Below are 20,396 nucleotides of genomic sequence, written 5' to 3'. Positions count from 1 at the left end.
TGCAACCAAATAACAAAGAGTCTCTTGTGTCCCCAACACACCCAATACAATGGTAATTTGTATAGGTGCACTAGTTCGGTGAAGAGATGGTGATACAAGTGCAAAATGGATAGTAGATAAAGGTATTTGTAATCTGAAATTATAAAAATAGCAAGGTAACTAATGGAAAAAGTGAGCGTAAACGGTATTGCAATGTAGGAAACAAGGCCTAGGGTTCATACTTTCACTAGTGCAAGTTCTCTCAACAATAATAACATAGATAGATCATATAACAATCCCTCAACATGCAACAAAGAGTCACTCCAAAGACACTAATAGCGGAGAACAAACGAAGAGATTATGGTAGGGTACGAAACCACCTCAAAGTTATCCTTTCTGTTCTATCTATTCAAGAGTTCATAGTAAAATAACATGAAGCTATTCTTTCCGCTCAATCTATCATAGAGTTCATACTAGAATCACACCTTAAGACACAAATCAACCAAAACCCTAATGTCACCTAGATACTCCATTGTCACCTCAAGTATCCGTGGGCATGATTATACGATATGCATCACACAATCTCAGATTCATCTATTCAACCAACACAAAGTACTTCAAAGAGTGCCCCAAAGTTTCTACCGGAGAGTCAAGAACGCGTGCCAACCCCTATGCATAGGTTCATGGGCGGAACCCGCAAGTTGGTCACCAAAACATACATCAAGTGGCACATGATATCCCATTGTCACCACAGATAAGCACGGCAAGACATACATCAACTGTTCTCAAATAAAAGACTCAATCCGATAAGATAACTTCAAAGGGGAAAACTCAGTTCATCACAAGAGAGTAGAGGGGGGAGAAACATCATAAGATCCAACTATAATAGCAAAGTTCGGGATACATCAAGATCGTGCCATAGAGGGAACACGAGAGAGAACACGAGAGAGAGAGAGAGATCAAACACATAGCTACTGGTATATACCCTCAGCCTCGAGGGTGAACTAATCCCTCCTCGTCATGGATAGCGCCGGGGTGATGAAGATGGCCACCGGTGATGGGATCCCCCTCCAGCAGGGTGCCGGAACGGGCTCCCAAGAGGTTTTTGGTGGCTACAGAGGCTTGCGGCGGCGGAACTCCCGATCTATCTTGATATTCGATGTTTTTAGGGTACGTAGGCTTATATAGGCGAAAGAAGTCGGTCGGGAGGTGCTCTAGGGGCCCACGAGACAGGGGGCGCGCCCAGTAGGGGGGGGGGGCGCCCTCCTTTCTCCTGGCCTCCTCGAGGGTCTTCTAACGTGAACCCCTAGTCTCCTGGGTGATATTCTTCCAAAAAATCACGTTGCCGAAGGTTTCATTCTGTTTGGACTCCGTTTGATATTCCTTTTCTTCGAAATACTGAAACAGGCATTAAAACAACAATATGAGCTGGGCCTCCGGTTAATAGGTTAGTCCCAAAAGTAATATAGAAGTGTATAATAAAGCCCGTAATCATTCAAAATAGATAATAAAATAGCATGAATGCTTCATAAATTATAGATACGTTGGAGACGTATCAACTGCCCGTGCATTGCTACGGGCTTTTAAATTTACACTAGTTGCATATCAAATTATGCATGGATAGGGAAACAAACGGAAAAAATGAAATCCACTTCACTTGAAATTTATTTTGATAATTTTTTTTACAATATACATGGAAAGACTTATGATATCAGATGCACAAAATAAAGAAGGTGATACAAAAACATTGAACTCTTTATCACACATTGCATTACAAATGATAATAACACTTGAATGCATTTTATTTATGCTTAAGATCAATCATCTCACGAAAGCATGTGCATGGTTAATATCCATTAATTAAAGACAACACATGAAGGCACTAGTAGAAAACAGGGCATACGTTCGGGCCAGATAAGCCCATTAGTCCCGGTTCAGTCACGAACCGGGACTAATGTGAGCATTGGTCCCGGTTCGTGCGGCTAAAGGCATTAGTCCCGGTTCAAATGAGCCCTTTAGCCCCGGTTTGAGACACGAATCGGGACTAAAGGGTGCAATGCCCTTTAGTCCCAGTTTGTATCTTAAACCGGGACCAAAGGTCCCATTTTCAAACTCTACCCCCTGGATCGCCTTTTCAGTTTGGTTAAAGCAAAATAAAATGATAAAAACTTCAAAAATTAAAATCCTTCGAGATGTAGTTAGGTCACTACATATATTAGTTAGGAAAATTAAAAAACTTAAATTTGGACATGTTTTGCAAAAAAGTGTTATGAAAAAGTAAAACGGCCATATTTTTTGCATACAATGTCGAAAAAAACGCATAATATATCAAAAAAAATCAGCATGAAATTCCGCATCCGATTTTGATAGCCTATGACCTCTTTGCAAATTTAGTTTTTTTAATTTTGGTCAAATCTGGTCAAACTACTTATTCAAGAAGTATTAGTGGTACTAAACAATTATTCAAGAATATTAGTGTTACTAAATAATTATTTCAATATTTTGAATTTTGGTCAAATATGGTCAAACTATGGTCAAACTAATTATTCAAGAAATATTAGTGTTACTAAATAACTATTGTTTTAAGAATAAGAGTTTCAAAATTAAACAGTGAAACGTGTGACTTCATGCTCAAGCCAAACTCCTGAGGGTTAATAGGATTAACATCTTACTATTGTCAGGAAAACAACAAGTGCAGACTTGGAAACGAGGGGGAATAGAACCCGGAAGTTAAGTGTGCTCAGGCTGGAGTAGTGAGAGGATGGGTGACCGGCCGGGAAGTTAGATGATTTGGAATGATGAGGGGTGATTAGAGATTAGAAGTTAAATTGAGCAGAGATAAGTGGTGATTAGAGATTAAATTGTAAAATAATTCAGAAATTGGAAAATTGAAAAAAATTCAAAAACAATTCAAAAAATAAAATTTCGTAAAATTGCCTTTAGTCCCGGTTGGTGTTACCAACCGGGACTAAAGGTGGAGCTTTAGACAGTGGCCACATGGAGGGGCTTTAGTCCCGGTTCGTATAAGAACCGGGACTAAGGGGGGGGAGCTTTAGTAACGACCCTTTAGTCCCGGTTCCAGATCCGGGACTAAAGGCCCTCACGAACCGAAACGAATGGGCCTTTTTCTACTAGTGAGGATTTTGTTTCATTTAAACAGATGTTCCAAGATGTTACTATCAAAAACTTGATTGCAATACGCAATTGCGTGGCAAACTATTACGTATGAAATTAGGCACTTGAAACCATAGAACCTACCATTTAGGAACTACTACAGCAAAACACATCAACATGCTACCTATCTTGGGAGAGGTAGATATATCAATCTTTGATAAAATTTATTGCTTCAATTTTTGTATTTTCATAATAATATGATAAGAGAGAGAGGGAGGGGGGGGAGGGCGCGGGTGAGGGTTTTCTTTCCTTTAAAAAATGTAATTATTACGTACGAAATTAGGCACTTGAAACCATACAATTTACCATTTAGGAACTACTACAGCAAAGCACATCAACATGCTACCTACCTTTGGAGAGGTAAATATATCAATATTTAATAACATTTATTGTTTAAATTTGTATTTTTATAATGTGATGATAAATTTATTCAGTTTTTTTCATATTAACACAAAACTTGAAAAATAGGCAGTTGGATATATATTCAATCTATATATAGGACACATGTTTCCTACCACTCGGTGGTAGTTACCACCACTTGAGTTTTGCATGTCGTATGTAGTATTTATCAATCAGAGAATATATACACATAGTATGTAGTATATAAAAAATATTTTGGTAGTATATATACTACTTTTTAGGTACTCCATCCGTCCGGGTTTATTAGGCCCCTCGACATCACAAGCATGTCCCTTTTTATAAGGCCTCGCTTTAGAAAGGTGCATGCATGTAACCATTTCATTGGTTGCATTGAAAGACATTGTTGCTGGTGTCATGGCTGGGAAATTAATACACTTCATCCGTGCTTTTTTATTGGCTACATGCATGTGAGAGGGTGCACTGAAAGTGAAATGGAAGAATTAATATGAGCAAATTATGATGTGTCTTGGTCTAAGAGAAGTTGTCTTTATGCCTAATAAATCCGGACAGAGGGAGTAGTATGCTCATTTTTTATGTAAAATTAGACAGTCGGATATATTTTCCCTATTGAAAGTGCAACTATCCCTAGGTGGTTTTGGTAATTCCTAACAACATACAGCTCATTGAGCTAATACTATTCCAAGACAAATATTTCAGGAAAGCTCAATGAATGGCATGGCATGGATGAGAAAAGTGGATCCCTCAAAATACTAAGGATAAAAGGATTGGCCTAAGCTTCAAGCTCAAGACTCTACATTTTATATTTTAGTGATCCAAGATCACATTGAGTCTATAGGAAAAGCCAATACTATCAAGGAGGGATGAGGTGTTGCTTAATGAGTTTCTTGCTTCATAAGTGCTTAGTGATATGCTCCAAAACCCTCAACTACTTTCCCACATCCACATATGACCTAAACCTAAAGTCCAACTCGGCCCCATCGATTCTTTCTATCCGGCGCCACCGAGTTCAGATGTCATAGCCACTGCCACAAACCCTAGGCAAATCGGTCTTACCGATAGGGATCTCGGTCTCACCGAGATGGGATTGTAATCTCTCTCTTTCCCTTCGTAACGTTTCGGTCTCACCGAGATGAGCGATCGGTCCCACCAAGATTGCAATGTAAACTCTCTGTTTCCTTTTTGTAACATTTCGGTCTCACCGAAAAGAGCGAACCGGTCCCACCAAGTTTACCTGACCAACTCTCTGGTTAGCTTATTACCAAAATCGGTCTCACCGGGTTTGTGTAATCGGTATCACCGAGATTACGTTATGCCCTAACCCTAACCATATCGGTCCTACCGAGTTGCATGTCGGTCCCACCGAAAACCCTAACGGTCACTAGGTTTACTAAATCAGTCTGACCGAGTTTGTTGATTCGGTCCCACCAAGATTGGTAAATTGTGTGTAACGGTCAGATTTTGTGTGGAGGCTATATATACCCCTCCACCTCCTCTTCATTCGTGGAGAGAGCCATCAGAACAAACCTACACTTCCAACTTACCATTTCTGAGAGAGAACCACCTACTCATGTGTTGAGACCAAGATATTCCATTCCTACCATATGAATCTTGATCTCTAGCCATCCCCAAGTTGCTTTCCACTCAAACCTTCTTTCCACCAAATCCAAATCCAGTGAGAGAGAGAGTTGAGTGTTGGGGAGACTATCATTTGAAGTACAAGAGCAAGGAGTTCATCATCAACACACCATTTGTTACTTCTTGGAGAGTGGTGTCTCCTAGATTGGCTAGGTGTCACTTGGGAGCCTCCGACAAGATTGTGGAGTTGAACCAAGGAGTTTGTAAGGGCAAGGAGATCGCCTACTTCGTGAAGATCTACCGCTATTGAGGCAAGTCCTTCGTGGGCGACGTCCATGGTGGGATAGACAAGGTTGCTTCTTTGTGGACCCTTCTTGGGTGGAGCCCTTCGTGGACTCGCGCAGCCGTTACCCTTCGTGGGTTGAAGTATCCATTAACGTGGATGTACGATAGCACCACCTATCGGAACCACGGCTTAAAAATCACCGTGTCTCCAAATTGTATTTGAAATCTCCAAACCCTTCCCTTTACATTCTTGCAAGTTGCATGCTTTATTTTCCGCCGCTCATATACTCTTTGCATGCTTGCTTGAATTGTGTTAAGATTGCTTAACTTGTGCTAAGTTTGCTAAAATCTGTCAAAGACTAAAATTGGGAAAAGGTTAAGTTTTTATTTGGTCAAGTAGTCTAATCACCCCCCCTCTAGGCATACTTCAAGATCCTACAAGTGGTATCAGAGCTTTGGTCTCCATTTGCTTTGATTTCCATAGCTTTTGGTGGTCATAGCCTTGGTTTCACAACCTAGGAGAGTATGGCGTCTAGCGATGGAAACTACCACCGTAGAGGTCCTTAATTTGATGGTACTAATTTTGCTAGTTGGAAGCATAAGATGAAAATGCATATTCGCGGACATAACCCCGCCATTTGGGCTATTGTATGTATTGGCTTGCAAGGTGAATTCTTTGATGGGAGAGAACCAAACCGTGAAGCTAGCGTGGAAGAGTTGAAGATGCTGCAATACAACACTCAAGCTTGTGATATCCTCTTCAATGGATTGTGCCCCGAAGAATTCAACAAAATCAGCTGTCTTGAGAATGCAAAGGAAATTTGGGACACTGATTGATATGCACGAAGGTACCAACTTCGTCAAGGAATCCAAATTGGATGTGCTTCAAAGTCAACTTGACAAGTTCAAGATTAAGGATGGTTAAGGCGTCGCTGAAATGTACTCTAGGCGTGCTCTCATCACAAATGAGATTGCCAGCTTAGGAAGTGAAGAGATGACCGACAAATTCATCATCAAGAATATCCTAAGAGCCTTGGATGGAAAATATGATACCGTATGCACATTGATCCAAATGATGCCCAACTACAAGAATCTCAAGCCAACAGAGGTCATCAGAAGAATTGTTGCTCATGAGATGTCGCTTAAGGATAAGGAGGAGCTGCACAACAAGTCAAGTGGTTCTTACAAAGCCTCATGTGAAGCTCCCACATCATCAAGTGAGAAACAAACCTTCAATGAAGAATTGAGCCTAATGGTGAATAACTTCAACAAATTCTACAAGAGTAGAAGCAAGGAAAGAAGTTCCAAGTCAAGGTCCTACAATGGCAAAAGATCTTCCAGTCGAGAGCGAAATTGCTACAACCGTGGAAGACCCGGACACTATTCGAATGAGTGTACAGCTCCCTACAAAAGAAGAGAAGATTCACCTAAGAAGAGAAGTAGAAGAGAAGAATCACCGCCAAGAGAGAGAAGGAGTAGAGATCATCGTTATGAACGAAGAACATCCCGGAGAAGCAAGGATTCGGAAAGGAAGGACAAGTCATCAAGGAGCTACACAAAACAAAGACATCAAGCTCATGTTGGTGAATGGGTATCCAGTTCTGACTCTGAACATCACTCCGACTCTGAACATACTCAAGATGAAGGTGTTGCCGGTCTAGCACTTGTGTCAACCAACTCCCATGACATATTTGATTCACCAAATGAAGGATTTTGAAGATGCTTCATGGCTAAAGGCCCAAAGGTAACACACCACGAGTATGTTGATTTCAATAGTGATGAAGATGACTTGCTAGGTGATGCTGATTTACTTATTGACAACTCTAGTGATGAATACTATGATGAAACGTCAATTAATCATGCTAATCAAGATAAAACGAATGACGATGATAAGGAGAAGATTGAGCTCCTAACTAAAGAACTAAACACTCTCAAGTTAGCTCATGAAACTATCTTAGGGGATCATCGAGAACTTTTAAGGACTCATGAGAAGTTACGCTTTGAAAAGCTCAACCTTGAGCAAGAGCATGAGTTCTTATAGGCTATCAATGATGATCTTCGCAAGAAAAGTTCTTCTTACATTGCCAAGTGTTTACTCTTATCTACTTACATGCCCCAAGTCAAGTCTAGTAACAAAAACAAGAAGGATTCTTCCTCTAGTAGTAGCAATCATCATGCTAAATCCAATGTTGTTGCTTCTAGTAGTTCTCTTGATTCCACTAATGATTCTCTTAGCCAAGTTACACTTGATCAAGAAAATAGCTTATTGAAGGGAACTATAGAGAAAGGTGTTTACAAGAGTGTCGGTGTCAAAACCGGCGGATCTAGGGTAGGGGGTCCCGAACTATGCGTCTAGGTGGATGGTAACAGGAGACAAGGGACACGATATTTTTACCCAGGTTTGGGCCCTCTCGATGGAGGTAAAACCCTACTCCTGCTTGATTAATATTGATGATATGGGTAGTACAAGAGTTGATCTACCACGAGATCAGAGAGGCTAAACCCTAGAAGCTAGCCTATGGTATGATTGTTGTTCGTCCTACGGACGAAACCTCTCCGGTTTATATAGACACCGGAGAGGGCTAGGGTTACACAAAGTCGGTTACAATGGGAGGAGATCTACATATCGTATCGCCAAGCTTGCCTTCCACGCCAAGGAAAGTCCCATCCGGACACGGGACGAAGTCTTCAATCTTGTATCTTCATAGTCCAGGAGTCCAGCCAAAGGTCATAGTCCGGCCATCCGGGCACCCCCTAATCCAGGACTCCCTCAGTATCCCCCGAACCAGGCTTCAATGACGATGCGTCCGGCACGCAGATTTGTCTTCGACATTGCAAGGCGGGTTCTTCTCCAAATCCCATATACCTGTCGAATAGTGTCCGGCTTCCGAATATTGTTGCGCTCCTTGGCTTCTACGCCCAATAATGGCCATCTTCCACGTGTCAAAAGAATGCGAAAGATAGGGTGTTTTTTCATTTACCCCCCTAGCTGCGAAAATGGGTCGCTTATAAAAGAGGCGGGGACTTAGATCCGAATCACAACATCTTCCCTCCACGAGCATTCATCGGAGCGCACTCAACAAAGATCCATTCCATCATGGCCGGTCGATGCAGCTCCTCCTCTCGCCCCCCAGCCCTCAGCCTGGAGATTGGGAGAGGTGTTCCGTCCCGCACAGCGAGCTAGTAGCGCTCCAAGCCAAGGGGCTTCTCCCCCCAGCTTACATGGTCCCAGTTCGAGCCGGGATTGCCACTTATAATGGCGGAGAGCAAGCGGAGAGCGTCCCCAATCTCTCCAAAGGAGAGAGGGTATGCCTTGTCCCTTATTTAATAAGAGGGCTCGGATTTCCAGTTCATCCGTTTCTCCGGGGGCTCCTGGAGTTCTATGGCCTCCAGTTACACAACCTTACGCCTGCCTCCATATTGCATATTGCGTGCTTCGTAGCCCTTTGCGAGCTGTTTTTGGGCATCGAGGCCCATTTCACACTGTGGAAGAAGTTGTTCTGCCTCGTGCCCCGTTCTCAGGAGGGGTCGATATATCAAGTGGGAGGAGCCGAACTATGGCGCATCGCCGGGACCGGATATCTATTCGGAACCCCAAAGAAGGCGTCCGAAGACTGGCCTTCAGAATGGTTTTATATAGAAGACATCCCTCTGCCAGACCCTGTACGGATCGGCCTCCCTGAGTTTGATAACGCTCCCTTGAAGAAATGCCTGAGCTGGCACCCACGGAGCCCTCAGAAGGAAAATTACAGGGACGTCCTTTACCTGATGAGCCGAATAAGGTTGTTATCTCATTCCGGACTGACCATGATCGAGGTCATGGCCATATGCATTACGCGGGGGGTGCAGCCGCTTCAATACCGAGGCCACCCCATGTGGGATTTCAACGGGGAGGACGACGCCACCTGGTGCAGCCGTAAGGGGCCGGATTCGGCTGCCACTCTAACGAAGATCTTGTCCGCTTTGTACAAGGGAGAAGAGGAGGAATTCCTCCGCGTCAACCCACGGGGCGGATTTTCTATGTACAATCCTCCAAGCTGGGTAAGCGAATACGTTCACTTGCCCATCCGTTTTTATATTCCCATAGTTAAGTACTTAGTCTAGCAATTTCAACAGGAGCTACGCCAAACTGTAAAGGAGATAAACAGCCCTCCTCCACAACCCGAGGACCCGGAACGGTCCCTCGACCCGAACTCCCATGAGGACCCGGACTTATGTGTGGAGCTGATTGATGGGGTGTTTCATCAATTGAGTAAGGACAACACCTTAGTGGCCATTACGTCCGATTATCCCGGACTACTTCCAGCCTCAAAGGTAACTGAGATCGAAGTCCCAGTACTTTCAAGAGGATCCATCCATGCTTACTTTTGATCGCCGTATACCAATGGCGTTTTTCGCAGGGGAAATCCTTGAGGCGGAGGGCCGAGCCCGCGGCGGCTAGCCAACAAGGGCCATCGAGGCCCAACGGGCTAAAAAGGAGTGCGAATCGGATCGAGACGCCGACGCAACGGTACGGCATGTAACTTTAATGCCCAGGGTTTATGCCCTCAAGGCATACTAACGCTCATGCTTACTTTAGGAAGAAGAGCGCCCGCTGGACTATATCCATCAACCAGGCTTCAAGGACGGGTCCGGAAGCGAGGACGGGTCTGGAAGCGGGGGCAAACACGGGGCGCGTACCGGATGCTCCTCCGACAGAGGACGCGGATGGGCTGTCTGCTACCAATTCCGAGGTGGGGAGTGCCATGAACCACAGGCGTCACCGGACTGTTCTTCGTGACGCTTGTTTTTTCCGAGAGGCGTTGGACGCTTTTCAAACGGGAGACGCGTACCTCCGTGCCGCTCAAAATGGTCTAGCCAGAGCCACAGAGCAGTATGTAAAAGACATACGGGTGAGAAAATTTGATGGTTACATATGTCAGTAGCCCCCGAGACTTGAAACAGTTAGAATGACTGATTTAAGGATCATTTGTTATGCAGGATCTTATAGAAAAGAATAACCGACTGTCCCAGGAGCTGGAAGAGTGCAAAGCCCAACTTGACGCCGCACTAGCCGCAACAGGGAAGGCCAAAGAGACCCCCTCTGGTAATATACGTTTCGAAAGATAAGTATGTGGTAAAGTGCGGTATGTGTGCAATTCTGACAATAACAGTGCAGATGGCGCCGGACTGAATCCGGACAAGCAGCAACTCTTGCGCCAGTTAAAGGCCGGCGAGAGCGTGCTTACAAGGGTGAGGCAAGAGAAGAACAAGCTTCAAGATGCCAACACCCAGCTGGGCAAGGAACTAAAGGATATTCGTGCTCAGCTATCGGACTCCGTGAAGGAGAGTCGGCGGCTTCGACGCGACATTTTTAGTAAGTGCTTGAACGAATCTATGAAAAGAAGAGTTCGGCGAGGAAGTCGAATTGACAGCATGATGTCTGTAGGTATGCTGACAGGTCGACCTGCGGAGGAAATGCCCGGTTCTACGGGTGACCTTCTTCCCGAGCTCTCGCAACTGCACAAACAAGTTCGGCAGGTGATGCAAGGCGTCGCCCAGGCCTTGTGGCCATCCGTCTCCGTGCCCGAAGGCCTTGGAGAGCTTGCAGAGAAGCTGAAGGGAGTGTGGCGGCACTTCCGATTATGGAAGATATCGGCCTGCCGTCAAGGCGCCCGGGAAGCTCGGGCCATGGTGAAGACGCGGTACACGAAGGATGACCCAAACCACATGGCCGTGGTCGGACCTGTGGGGCCCGATGGGAAGGAGATCCCTATCAGTTTAGTGTACGGCCAGGTAGAGTTGGCCGCAAAATATTCCCAACAGGACTGTAAACTAGACAGCCTGTTGGATGGTATTGAAGACGAATATACCCAGTCAAATTGACTATGTAATTTAAAATGACATGTAAAATGCCTTCGAGCCGGATTGTAGATCATTTGTCATAGCGGACCTTTTCGCTTCAACCTCGGGACCCGATAGTCCGGAGTGTGTCCGAATACCCTCTCGGTTATGTAAGAACCGAGGCATGTGTGGAGACCAGGCGTAGGGGTCATTAGTGCTTTAGCAGACAAGTGCCCAACTAGTTATGTTATATTACATGGTTAGTAAGAAACATCTTCCAGGGAGAATAGTTCCGTTAGGGGTTCCTTTCCCTGGGAGGCATGCCCTAAAGTGCATGTCCGAACTGCGAAAAAAGCAGGAAAGCATCCGGGGGCAGATAAATAATCAAGGTAAAAAACATCTTTTAGTTCACTGACCGATTATTCCCTTAAGAACGCTAGCTTTCGGCTTCACCCAGTCTGAGGTACACATCCGGCTGACCCGACAGTAACAATCGCAGAGGTGCTCCCTTTACCACCTAGCCGAACAATCGGGAACGTAGGGGTAAGCACAGGAGCCAGGCAACCCAGCTTGGCCAAAACTTAAGTCATATCGATGCATATAATGGTGAATAAAAGGTACATGCGGAAGAGTGACGCACGTCTTGGGCACGAGGCCCATATAAACAAGCTTTTGTTGAAAAAGCCCCCAGGTATAATGAGCGCGGATAGCGCGTCAATTGTGTGCGAACGAGGCGCGAATGCGCCCTTAAAAGGATGTAAGAGAAAAGGAGGGAGAAGGAGAGAAATATAAGACAGCTAATGTGTAAAAAATAGACAGAGGAAGGAGACGAACACAGAGTCCGGCGCTAGGCATAGAATCTTCGTAGGCGCGCGGCGTTCCATGGGTTCGGCTCGAGTCGGTTATCCGATGCATTTCGCAGACGGTACGCTCCACCAGTCAGGACTTGGTCGATTATGAAGGGACCTTCCCGTTTGGGCTTGAGTTTGTCCTTTTTCTTGTCCGACAGGCGTAGAACTAATTTGCCAACATTGTAAGTTTTGGCCCGTACTTCTCTGCTTTGATATCTTCGAGCCTGCTATTGATAGAATGCGGAACGAGCTTTTGACACGTCGCGCTCCTCCTCCAATGCGTCCAAACTGTCCTGCCGATCGAGTTCGGCTTCTCTTTCTTCGTACATGCGCATGCGAGGTGAGTCATGAATTATGTCGCAGGGCAGAACTGCCTCTGCGCTGTATACCATAAAAATGGTGTGAATCCGGTAGTGCGGTTCGGCGTGGTCCGCAGCTCCCAGAGTACGGAGTCGAGCTCCTCTACCCAGTGCGTGTTAGATTCCTTGAGGGACCGCACCAGTCTGGGTTTGATGCCGCTCATGATTAGACCATTTGCCCGCTCGACTTGACCGTTAGTTTGTGGGTGATAGACTGAAGCGTAGTCGAGCTTGATGCCCATGTTTTTGCACCAGAGTTTTACCTCGTCGGTCGTAAAGTTCGTGCCGTTATCAATGATGATGCTGTGGGGGACGCCATAACGGTGTACGACCCTTGATATGAAGTCTATCACTGGTCCGGATTCGTCCGTCTTAACAGGCTTGGCGTCTATCCATTTGGTGAATTTGTCAACCATGACCAATAAGTATTTTTGCTTGTGGGTTCCCCCTTTAAGGGGTCCAACCATGTCAAGCCCCTAGACCGTGAAGGGCCAGGTGATGGGTATAGTTCGGAGGGCGGTGGGTGCCATATGGCTTTGGTTAGTGAATAATTGGCAGCCGACGCATCATTGGACTAAGTCCTGAGCATCTGTCCGGGCCATAGGCCAATAAAATCCAGTACAGAAGGCCTTGCTTACGAGTGCCCGGGCTGCGGCATGGTGCCCGCCTAGTCCGACATGAATTTCAGCCAGAAGGTTCCGCCCTTCCTCTTCGGAGATACACCTTTGAAGGACTCCGGTGGTGCTTTTCCTATAAATCTCTCCTTCATGGACTTTGTAGGCTTTAGATCGCCGCACTATGCAGCGTGCCTTGTTTTGGTCCTCGGGGAGTTCTTGCCTAGTTAGGTAGGCTAAGAATGGTTTTGTCCACGGGGCAATGACTGCCATTATTACGTGGGCTGAGGATGTTACTTCGTTGGCAGAGCCTCCCATTGTGTCAGAATGTTCTGTGTCAGGTGGTGCGGCTGAGTCCGGGTTGTTATTTCTGGACTCCCCTTCCCATTGGACGAATGGCTTGAATAGCCTCTCCAAGAAAATGTTGGGGGGGACTGCATCGCGCTTTGCGCCGATGCGTGCCAAGACGTCTGCTGCCTGATTATTTTCCCGAGCTATATGGTGAAATTCAAGCCCCTCGAACCGAGCTGACATTTTTAGGACGGCATTGCGATAAGCTGCCATTTTTGGATCCTTGGCATCAAAATCTCCATTTATTTGGGATATCGCGAGGTTCGAATCCCCACGCACCTCTAGGCGTTGAATGCCCATGGAGACTGCCATCCGGAGACCATGTAGAAGGGCCTCATATTCGGCTGCATTGTTAGAGTCCGTATACATTATCTGGAGTACATATTGAACTGTATCTCCTGTTGGGGACGTCAGAATGACACCAGCCCCCAGACCCGCTAGCATTTTGGAGCCGACGAAGTGCATGATCCAGTTGGAATATGTGCCGTACTCTTTAGGGAGTTCGGCTTCAGTCCATTCAGTGACAAAGTCGGCCAAAACTTGCGACTTGATAGCTCGCCGTGGCTTATAGGTTATGTCGAACGGGAGGAGCTCAATGGACCATTTGGCAATCCGGCCCGTCGCGTCGCGGTTGTTTAAGAGGCACTTCGGAGGCTACTGTTATTAAACACTCCTGAAAGTAATATCGTAGCTTCCGGGATGCCATGAACACTGCATATGCTATCTTTTGGTAATGCGGGTACCGTGACTTTCATGGAGTGAGGACAGTGGACACGTAGTAGACTAGTTTTTGAAGGGGGAATTTGTGTCCGTCCGTTTCTCGTTCGACGACGAGCACTGCGCTTACAACTTGATGAGTTGCCGCAATGTATAATAGCATTGGTTCGTCGATGTTAGGCGCGGCCAAGACCGGGTTTGTTGCCAATATGGCTTTTATTTCTTCGAGTCCGGCCGTGGCAGCATCCGTCCACTCGAAGTGTTCGGTGCGCCGGAGGAGGCGATAAAGGGGTAATGCCTTTTCTCCCAAGCGGGAGATGAAGCTGCTTAGAGCCGCCACGCATCCAACCAATTTTTGTATTTGTTTGAGGTGCTTTGGAATATCCAATTGTGACAGAGCTCGGATCTTGGCTGGGTTTTCTTCAATTCCTCTACCGGATACAATGAAGCCCAAGAGCTTTCCGGCTGGTATGCGGAAAACGCATTTTTCCGGGTTAAGCTTGATGTCATATGTTCGGAGGTTATCGAACGTGAGCCTCAAGTCGTCTATCAGAGTTTCGACATGCTTGGTTTTGACGACCACGTCATCCACGTATGCTTCAACTGTTTTGCCAATCAGGTTGGCCAGACATGTCTGAATCATGCGCTGATATGTTGCGCCGGCGTTTTTGAGCCCGAAGGGCATTGTGTTGAAGCAGAATGGGCCGTATGGGGTGATAAATGTCGTTGCGGCTTGGTCTGGCTCTGCCATCTTAATTTGATGGTAGCCAGAGTATGCGTCGAGGAAACACAATGAATCGTGTCCTGCGGTAGCGTCGATGATTTGATCAATGCGGGGGAGGGGGAAGGGATCCTTTGGGAAAGCCTTGTTGAGGTCCTTGAAATCGACGCATAGGCGCCAGGATTTGTCCTTCTTTGGTACCATCACCAGGTTTGCTAGCCAGTCCGGATGTTTTATATCTCTGATGAATCCGGCTTCCAGTAGTTTGGCTAGCTCCTCTCCCATGGCTTGTCTCTTAGGTTCAGAGAAACGCCGAAGAGCCTGCTTAACAGGCTTGAATCCTTTTAGGATGTTTAGGCTGTGCTCGGCCAGCCTGCGTGGGATTCCTGGCATGTCTGAAGGGTGCCAGGCAAAGATGTCCCAATTTTCGCGTAGGAATTCTCGTAGTGCGGCGTCTACATCAGGGTTTAATTGTGCCCCGATGGAGGCTGTTTTTGTAGGGTCCGTTGGATGGACTTGGAATTTGACTATTTCGTCTGCCGGTTTAAAGGAGGTGGACTTGGATCTTTTGTCGAGTATCACGTCGTCCTTGTCCACCGTGGAGCGCAGCGCAGTTAGTTCCTCGGCCGCTAGGGCTTCGGATAATGCCTCAACGGCCAGTGCAGCTATCTTGTTTTCGGCGTGGAGTGCTATGTCCGGGTCACTAGCAAGAGTGATGATTCTGTTGGGTCCAGGTATTTTGAGCTTCATGTACCCGTAATGGGGTATAGCTTGAAAAATTGTGAATGCCTCTCGCCCTAATAGAGCGTGGTATCCGTTGCTGAATGGGGCCACTTGAAATGTGACCTCCTCGGACCTGTAATTATCCGGTGTGCCGAACACCACATCCAGTGTGATTTTTCCTGTACAGCACGCTTCCCGACTTGGGATTATTCCTCTAAAGGTTGTGTTGCTTCGCTCAATGCGGCTCCAGTCTATTTCCATTTTTCGAAGGGTTTCCTCATAAATGAGGTTCAATCCGCTGCCACCGTCCATGAGTACCTTGGTAAGTCGAAAGCCGTCCACTATCGGACTGAGGACCAATGCGGCTGGTGCTCGGGCTGTTCGGAATTTAGGTTCATCACTGGCATTAAAGGTAATAGCCGTGTCACTCCATGGGTTTATTGTTGCTACCTGGTAGACTTCGATAAAGCTGCGGAGTGTTCGTTTCCACACATTGTTTGATGCGAAAGTCTAGAAGACTGTTGATACCGTACTGGTATTCCTGGGGTGGTGCTCTGCGGATTCTGGAGTTAGAAGCTCCTCGCCACTTCTGGCCACCTGCCGGAGTATCCAACATGCTCTAAGGCTATGAGTTGGTGTGACGCCCTCTGTACTATGAATTTTACAGGGTCCGTTGAGCCATCCCTCCAGTACGGTTCCATACCCTATAGAGGGTTTTTTTGGTGATTAACCCCTGTGCATGGCGATAATGCGCCCTTTTATTTTGGATTGGGTTGTATTCAGGGCCAGATCGTCCCATAATTTTATTTCGGTTTTTTGGACACTTTCCATCACACATTTTGTACCATGGATGCCAAGTCAGTGAAGCATGTAATATCACGGCGACTTATGGCGTTGAGGATTCCGATGTCCGTGCAATTATTGCAGAAGGATGAAATTGCATCCTCCTCGCAGAAGTCCTCTATCCTGTTCATAACCAAGAGGAATCTGGCCCAGTAATGATGTACTGTTTCCGTGGGCTCTTGCCGAACTTGGGATAGATCCCTTATGTTAGGGTGGGTGGGTGGAGTTAAATCCGGAACGTCGCCCGATCTGAGGCTCAGGGGCCAAGGAGTTTCCGAATTCGGAAGCTTGGGTTCTTGGATGATGTCTAATGAATCTGGCCTACTGCCTGACTTTAGGTTCAGGGCTTGAGTGACGTCCTCCCCTCCGCAGGTATCCGTCTTGGGGGGATCGGGAATCCGGACATATTTGGTCCTTAAGATGGGTATAGATTTGCTGCATTGTTCCTCCACCACTGCGACGTGGTGGGTGACCTGGGGAGAGTTAATTTCTCTTGGATCGGGTTTAAGCCCAATCAAATCGTAGTCTGTAGCGACTCCCAGGGAGGCGATGCGATCCAAGAGCTCATTTAAGGAAGAGAGCTCCATAGGATCTAACCGCTCGGCGAGTTCCGAGTCAACGTGGAGATTGCTTTCGATGACCCGAGAAGTCATCGTCGGCGCGGCGGCCGAACAGGCGGTCATAAGAAAACCGCCTACACGGAGAGTTTGGCCTATAGCCAAAGCTCCTTTAGCAAGAGTACCGTCTTTAAATACAGGACGTGGCATCCTTCCTGATGGCGATGACACAGTGGAACTCTCAATGAAAGCACCAATGTCGGTGTCAAAACCGGCGGATCTCGGGTAGGGGGTCCCGAACTGTGCGTCTAGGCGGATGGTAACAGGAGACAAGGGACACGATGTTTTTACCCATGTTCGGGCCCTCTCGATGGAGGTAAAACCCTACTCCTACTTGATTAATATTGATGATATGGGTAGTACAAGAGTTGATCTACCACGAGATCAGAGAGGCTAAACCCTAGAAGCTAGCCTATGGTATGATTGTTGTTCGTCCTACGGACTAAACCTCTCCAGTTTATATAGACAATGGAGAGGGCTAGGGTTACACAAAGTCGGTTACAATGGGAGGAGATCTACATATCGTATCGCCAAGCTTGCCTTCCACGCCAAGGAAAGTCCCATCCGGACACAGGAAAAAGTCTTCAATCTTGTATCTTCATAGTCCAGGAGTCCGGCCAAAGGTCATAGTCCGGCCATCCGGACACCCCCTAATCTAGGACTCCCTCAAAGAGCCTTGCCGGAAGTAAGCAATTCGAAGAAATTGTACGCAAGCAAGGAAGGCACCGGAAGAACCAAGGTGTTGGTTTTGAATGAAAGTTCAATGCCAATGGAGTTGAGTGGGAAGAAGATCAATACCCCAAGACGAAGTTTGTTCCTCAACGAGAGAAGTATGATCCTACTTCATTCAAAGGGACAGAAGCTCAAGATGATCTTCCACCACAAGACCACAAGCAAAAAGGCAAGGATGAGATTCAAGAGGAGATTGATGCATTTGAAGAATCTCCCAAGGCCTTGGTCAAGTGGGTCCCCGAGACTACGTCAAGCTCTACTTCATCAAGTACGACTACAACTCCAAGGATTCCCATCAACATGGTGTGGATCCCGAAGAAGAAGAACTAGAGAGTTCTTGAGGGTGACTCCGCTAACATTCTTCACTCATATCATTTTGGCAAGGACAAGTGTAATCAACTTCCACATCTTGCACTAGTTCAAGGAGTCACAAACCCTCTTGTTGGTAAGACAAGGAACAAGGTAACCTAATGCTTTCATAGACATCATCTTGTGTCTGCATCACTCTATGTCTATGGATATCCTTGTTTGTTCCTTGTGGGACTAACCCGTGTAGGTATTGAAAGTGCAACTCACTCCAAAGGATTGCTCCAAATGATCTACATCAACATTGAGCATGGACATCTTTAACACCTACATGTAGTCATCATCGACAAAACCCAAGGTTAGTTTATCCCTCTATAGGGGGGATCTTACATCTAGGGGGAGCTTTACTCTAAGAATTGAGCTAAAGCAACTCTAATGGTGTGAACACATCAATGCATTATGTAAAAGTGGTAATCCCACTTGAGCTTAAATGATGAGTATGACCTATGATCAAATGTTCTCATTTGACTCCTAAGTCAATATACTCATATATAGATGACCTAGTCATCGCCAATTGCTTGATAGATGCTAGAATTGGTTGTTCATGCTTTGACACATATTTCATTTGTCATTTTATTGTGTGAGCATGCTGATTGCATATTTTACTCATTCGAGGACATCCACTTGTAGTTTTGCTTGTTTGGCTTCTTTTTATTTTGGCCAAGTGGATGGACAAGAATGCCTAAGAACCTTCTCTAGCTATCTATGTTTTTCTTGTCTCAAACTCTGTTCATGCTACATCACAAAATTTGATCAAGTCAGATTCGAACCACTCTGTGTGAGGAGCACTCGGAGTCCCCGATTCGTCATAGACTTAAACTTCCAAAACTTCTTTGTGCGTCTCGGTCCGACCGATTCTTCCATTTCGGTCATACCGAGATCACTAAGTCGATCTAGGTTTTCAATCTCGATGCAACCGATTTGAACATTTCGGTCTCACCGAGTTGTAGTAACTGCTTGCAGTAATGCATCTCGGTGCCACCGAGTTGTTCCACTCGGTCACACCGACATGGTCGGGCTATATATACCCAAGGGCAAATTTTTTGGAAATTTCTCCGAACAATTTCGCCCGCACTCAGCCCGCTCTGCCTCCAGGGTCTCCGGATCGTTCTCCTCATCACCAGCCGCCTCCTGCCGTTGGTCTCCGCCGCCGTCAACAGGAATCTCCACTGTTGTTGCCGCCGTAGCGAGTCCATTGCCGAACTAGGGTATGGACTTGATCACTGTGCTATCCGTATCTGATTCCTAGCACATTGTGTTCGTCATGAATCTTGCCACGATTGAAACAATCTCATCTAGTCAAAACTATCCGTAGATTAGGTTTGTATTGAAAAATTAGGGTTAGGTTTCCACCGAAACCATCTTGGACCCACCGAGTTGCAGAAATCGGTTCCACCGATTTGGCCAAGGCCAATGCACTTGTGATTCTCGATCTGACCGAGAATTGCAAATCGGTGTGACCGAGTTCAAAACTTTGTGAAACCCTAGCAGTCTCGGTGCCACCAAACTGTGACTCGGTCTGACCGAGTTCACTAGTTTAGGTTCCTAAAGCTGCTTCAGTATCACCGAGTTCACAAATCGGTTGATCCGAAATGCTTTCTGTGGAAAACTAAAACTAAGTTTTTAACTCAATCTTTTGCAAAAACCTCCGTATTTTGTGATGATTATCCTCTCTATCTCATATACATCTATTCACATGGTCAGCAGTCAGTGTTTGCAGCATGTCTGATCAAAGTGACAGCCAGAACAGGGAAGTGGAGCAGATTCCTATGAGTGAGGGCACTAGTCCCTCTAGTTCCTCAGATGAGGGCAGCAGGAGCACCCCAAGCAACTTACCCAAAGCTGCCACCAGGAACAGGAAGAAGAAAACCTCAGACTCTAAGGATGAAGACTATGTGGCAGAAGAGGATGAAGCCACCTCCAGGAAAGTGCTCAAGAAGGAGTATGGCACTGCTGCAGCCACCAAGCCAGGTCTGAACAGGAAAGTCCCTGCCAAGAGGACTCCTATGCTGAAAGTCAGCATCAACTCAGGAAACTGAGAGATCAGAACCCAAGGAGCCAGTAGTGGCTGAAAAGAAGAGGAAGTAAAGGGTCAAGAAGACCATGGCCAGAGTTGTTGGGAAGCCTTCCATGATGGAAGAGGAAGAAGAAGAAGAGGTTGCTGCTCTAGCTCCCAAAGCTCAGAAGCTCATGGGTGATGCCATAAGGTCAGGGGTTGCTTCATCAAAGCCCAAAGAAGCACCTAAGGCTACTACCAAGCCCAAGACTGCACCCAATAGGAATAC

This window comes from Triticum aestivum, chromosome 2B, assembly GCF_018294505.1.
Source record: "Triticum aestivum cultivar Chinese Spring chromosome 2B, IWGSC CS RefSeq v2.1, whole genome shotgun sequence".
Classification (NCBI taxonomy): Eukaryota; Viridiplantae; Streptophyta; class Magnoliopsida; order Poales; family Poaceae; genus Triticum; species Triticum aestivum.
Note: the sequence above shows the minus strand (reverse complement) of the source record.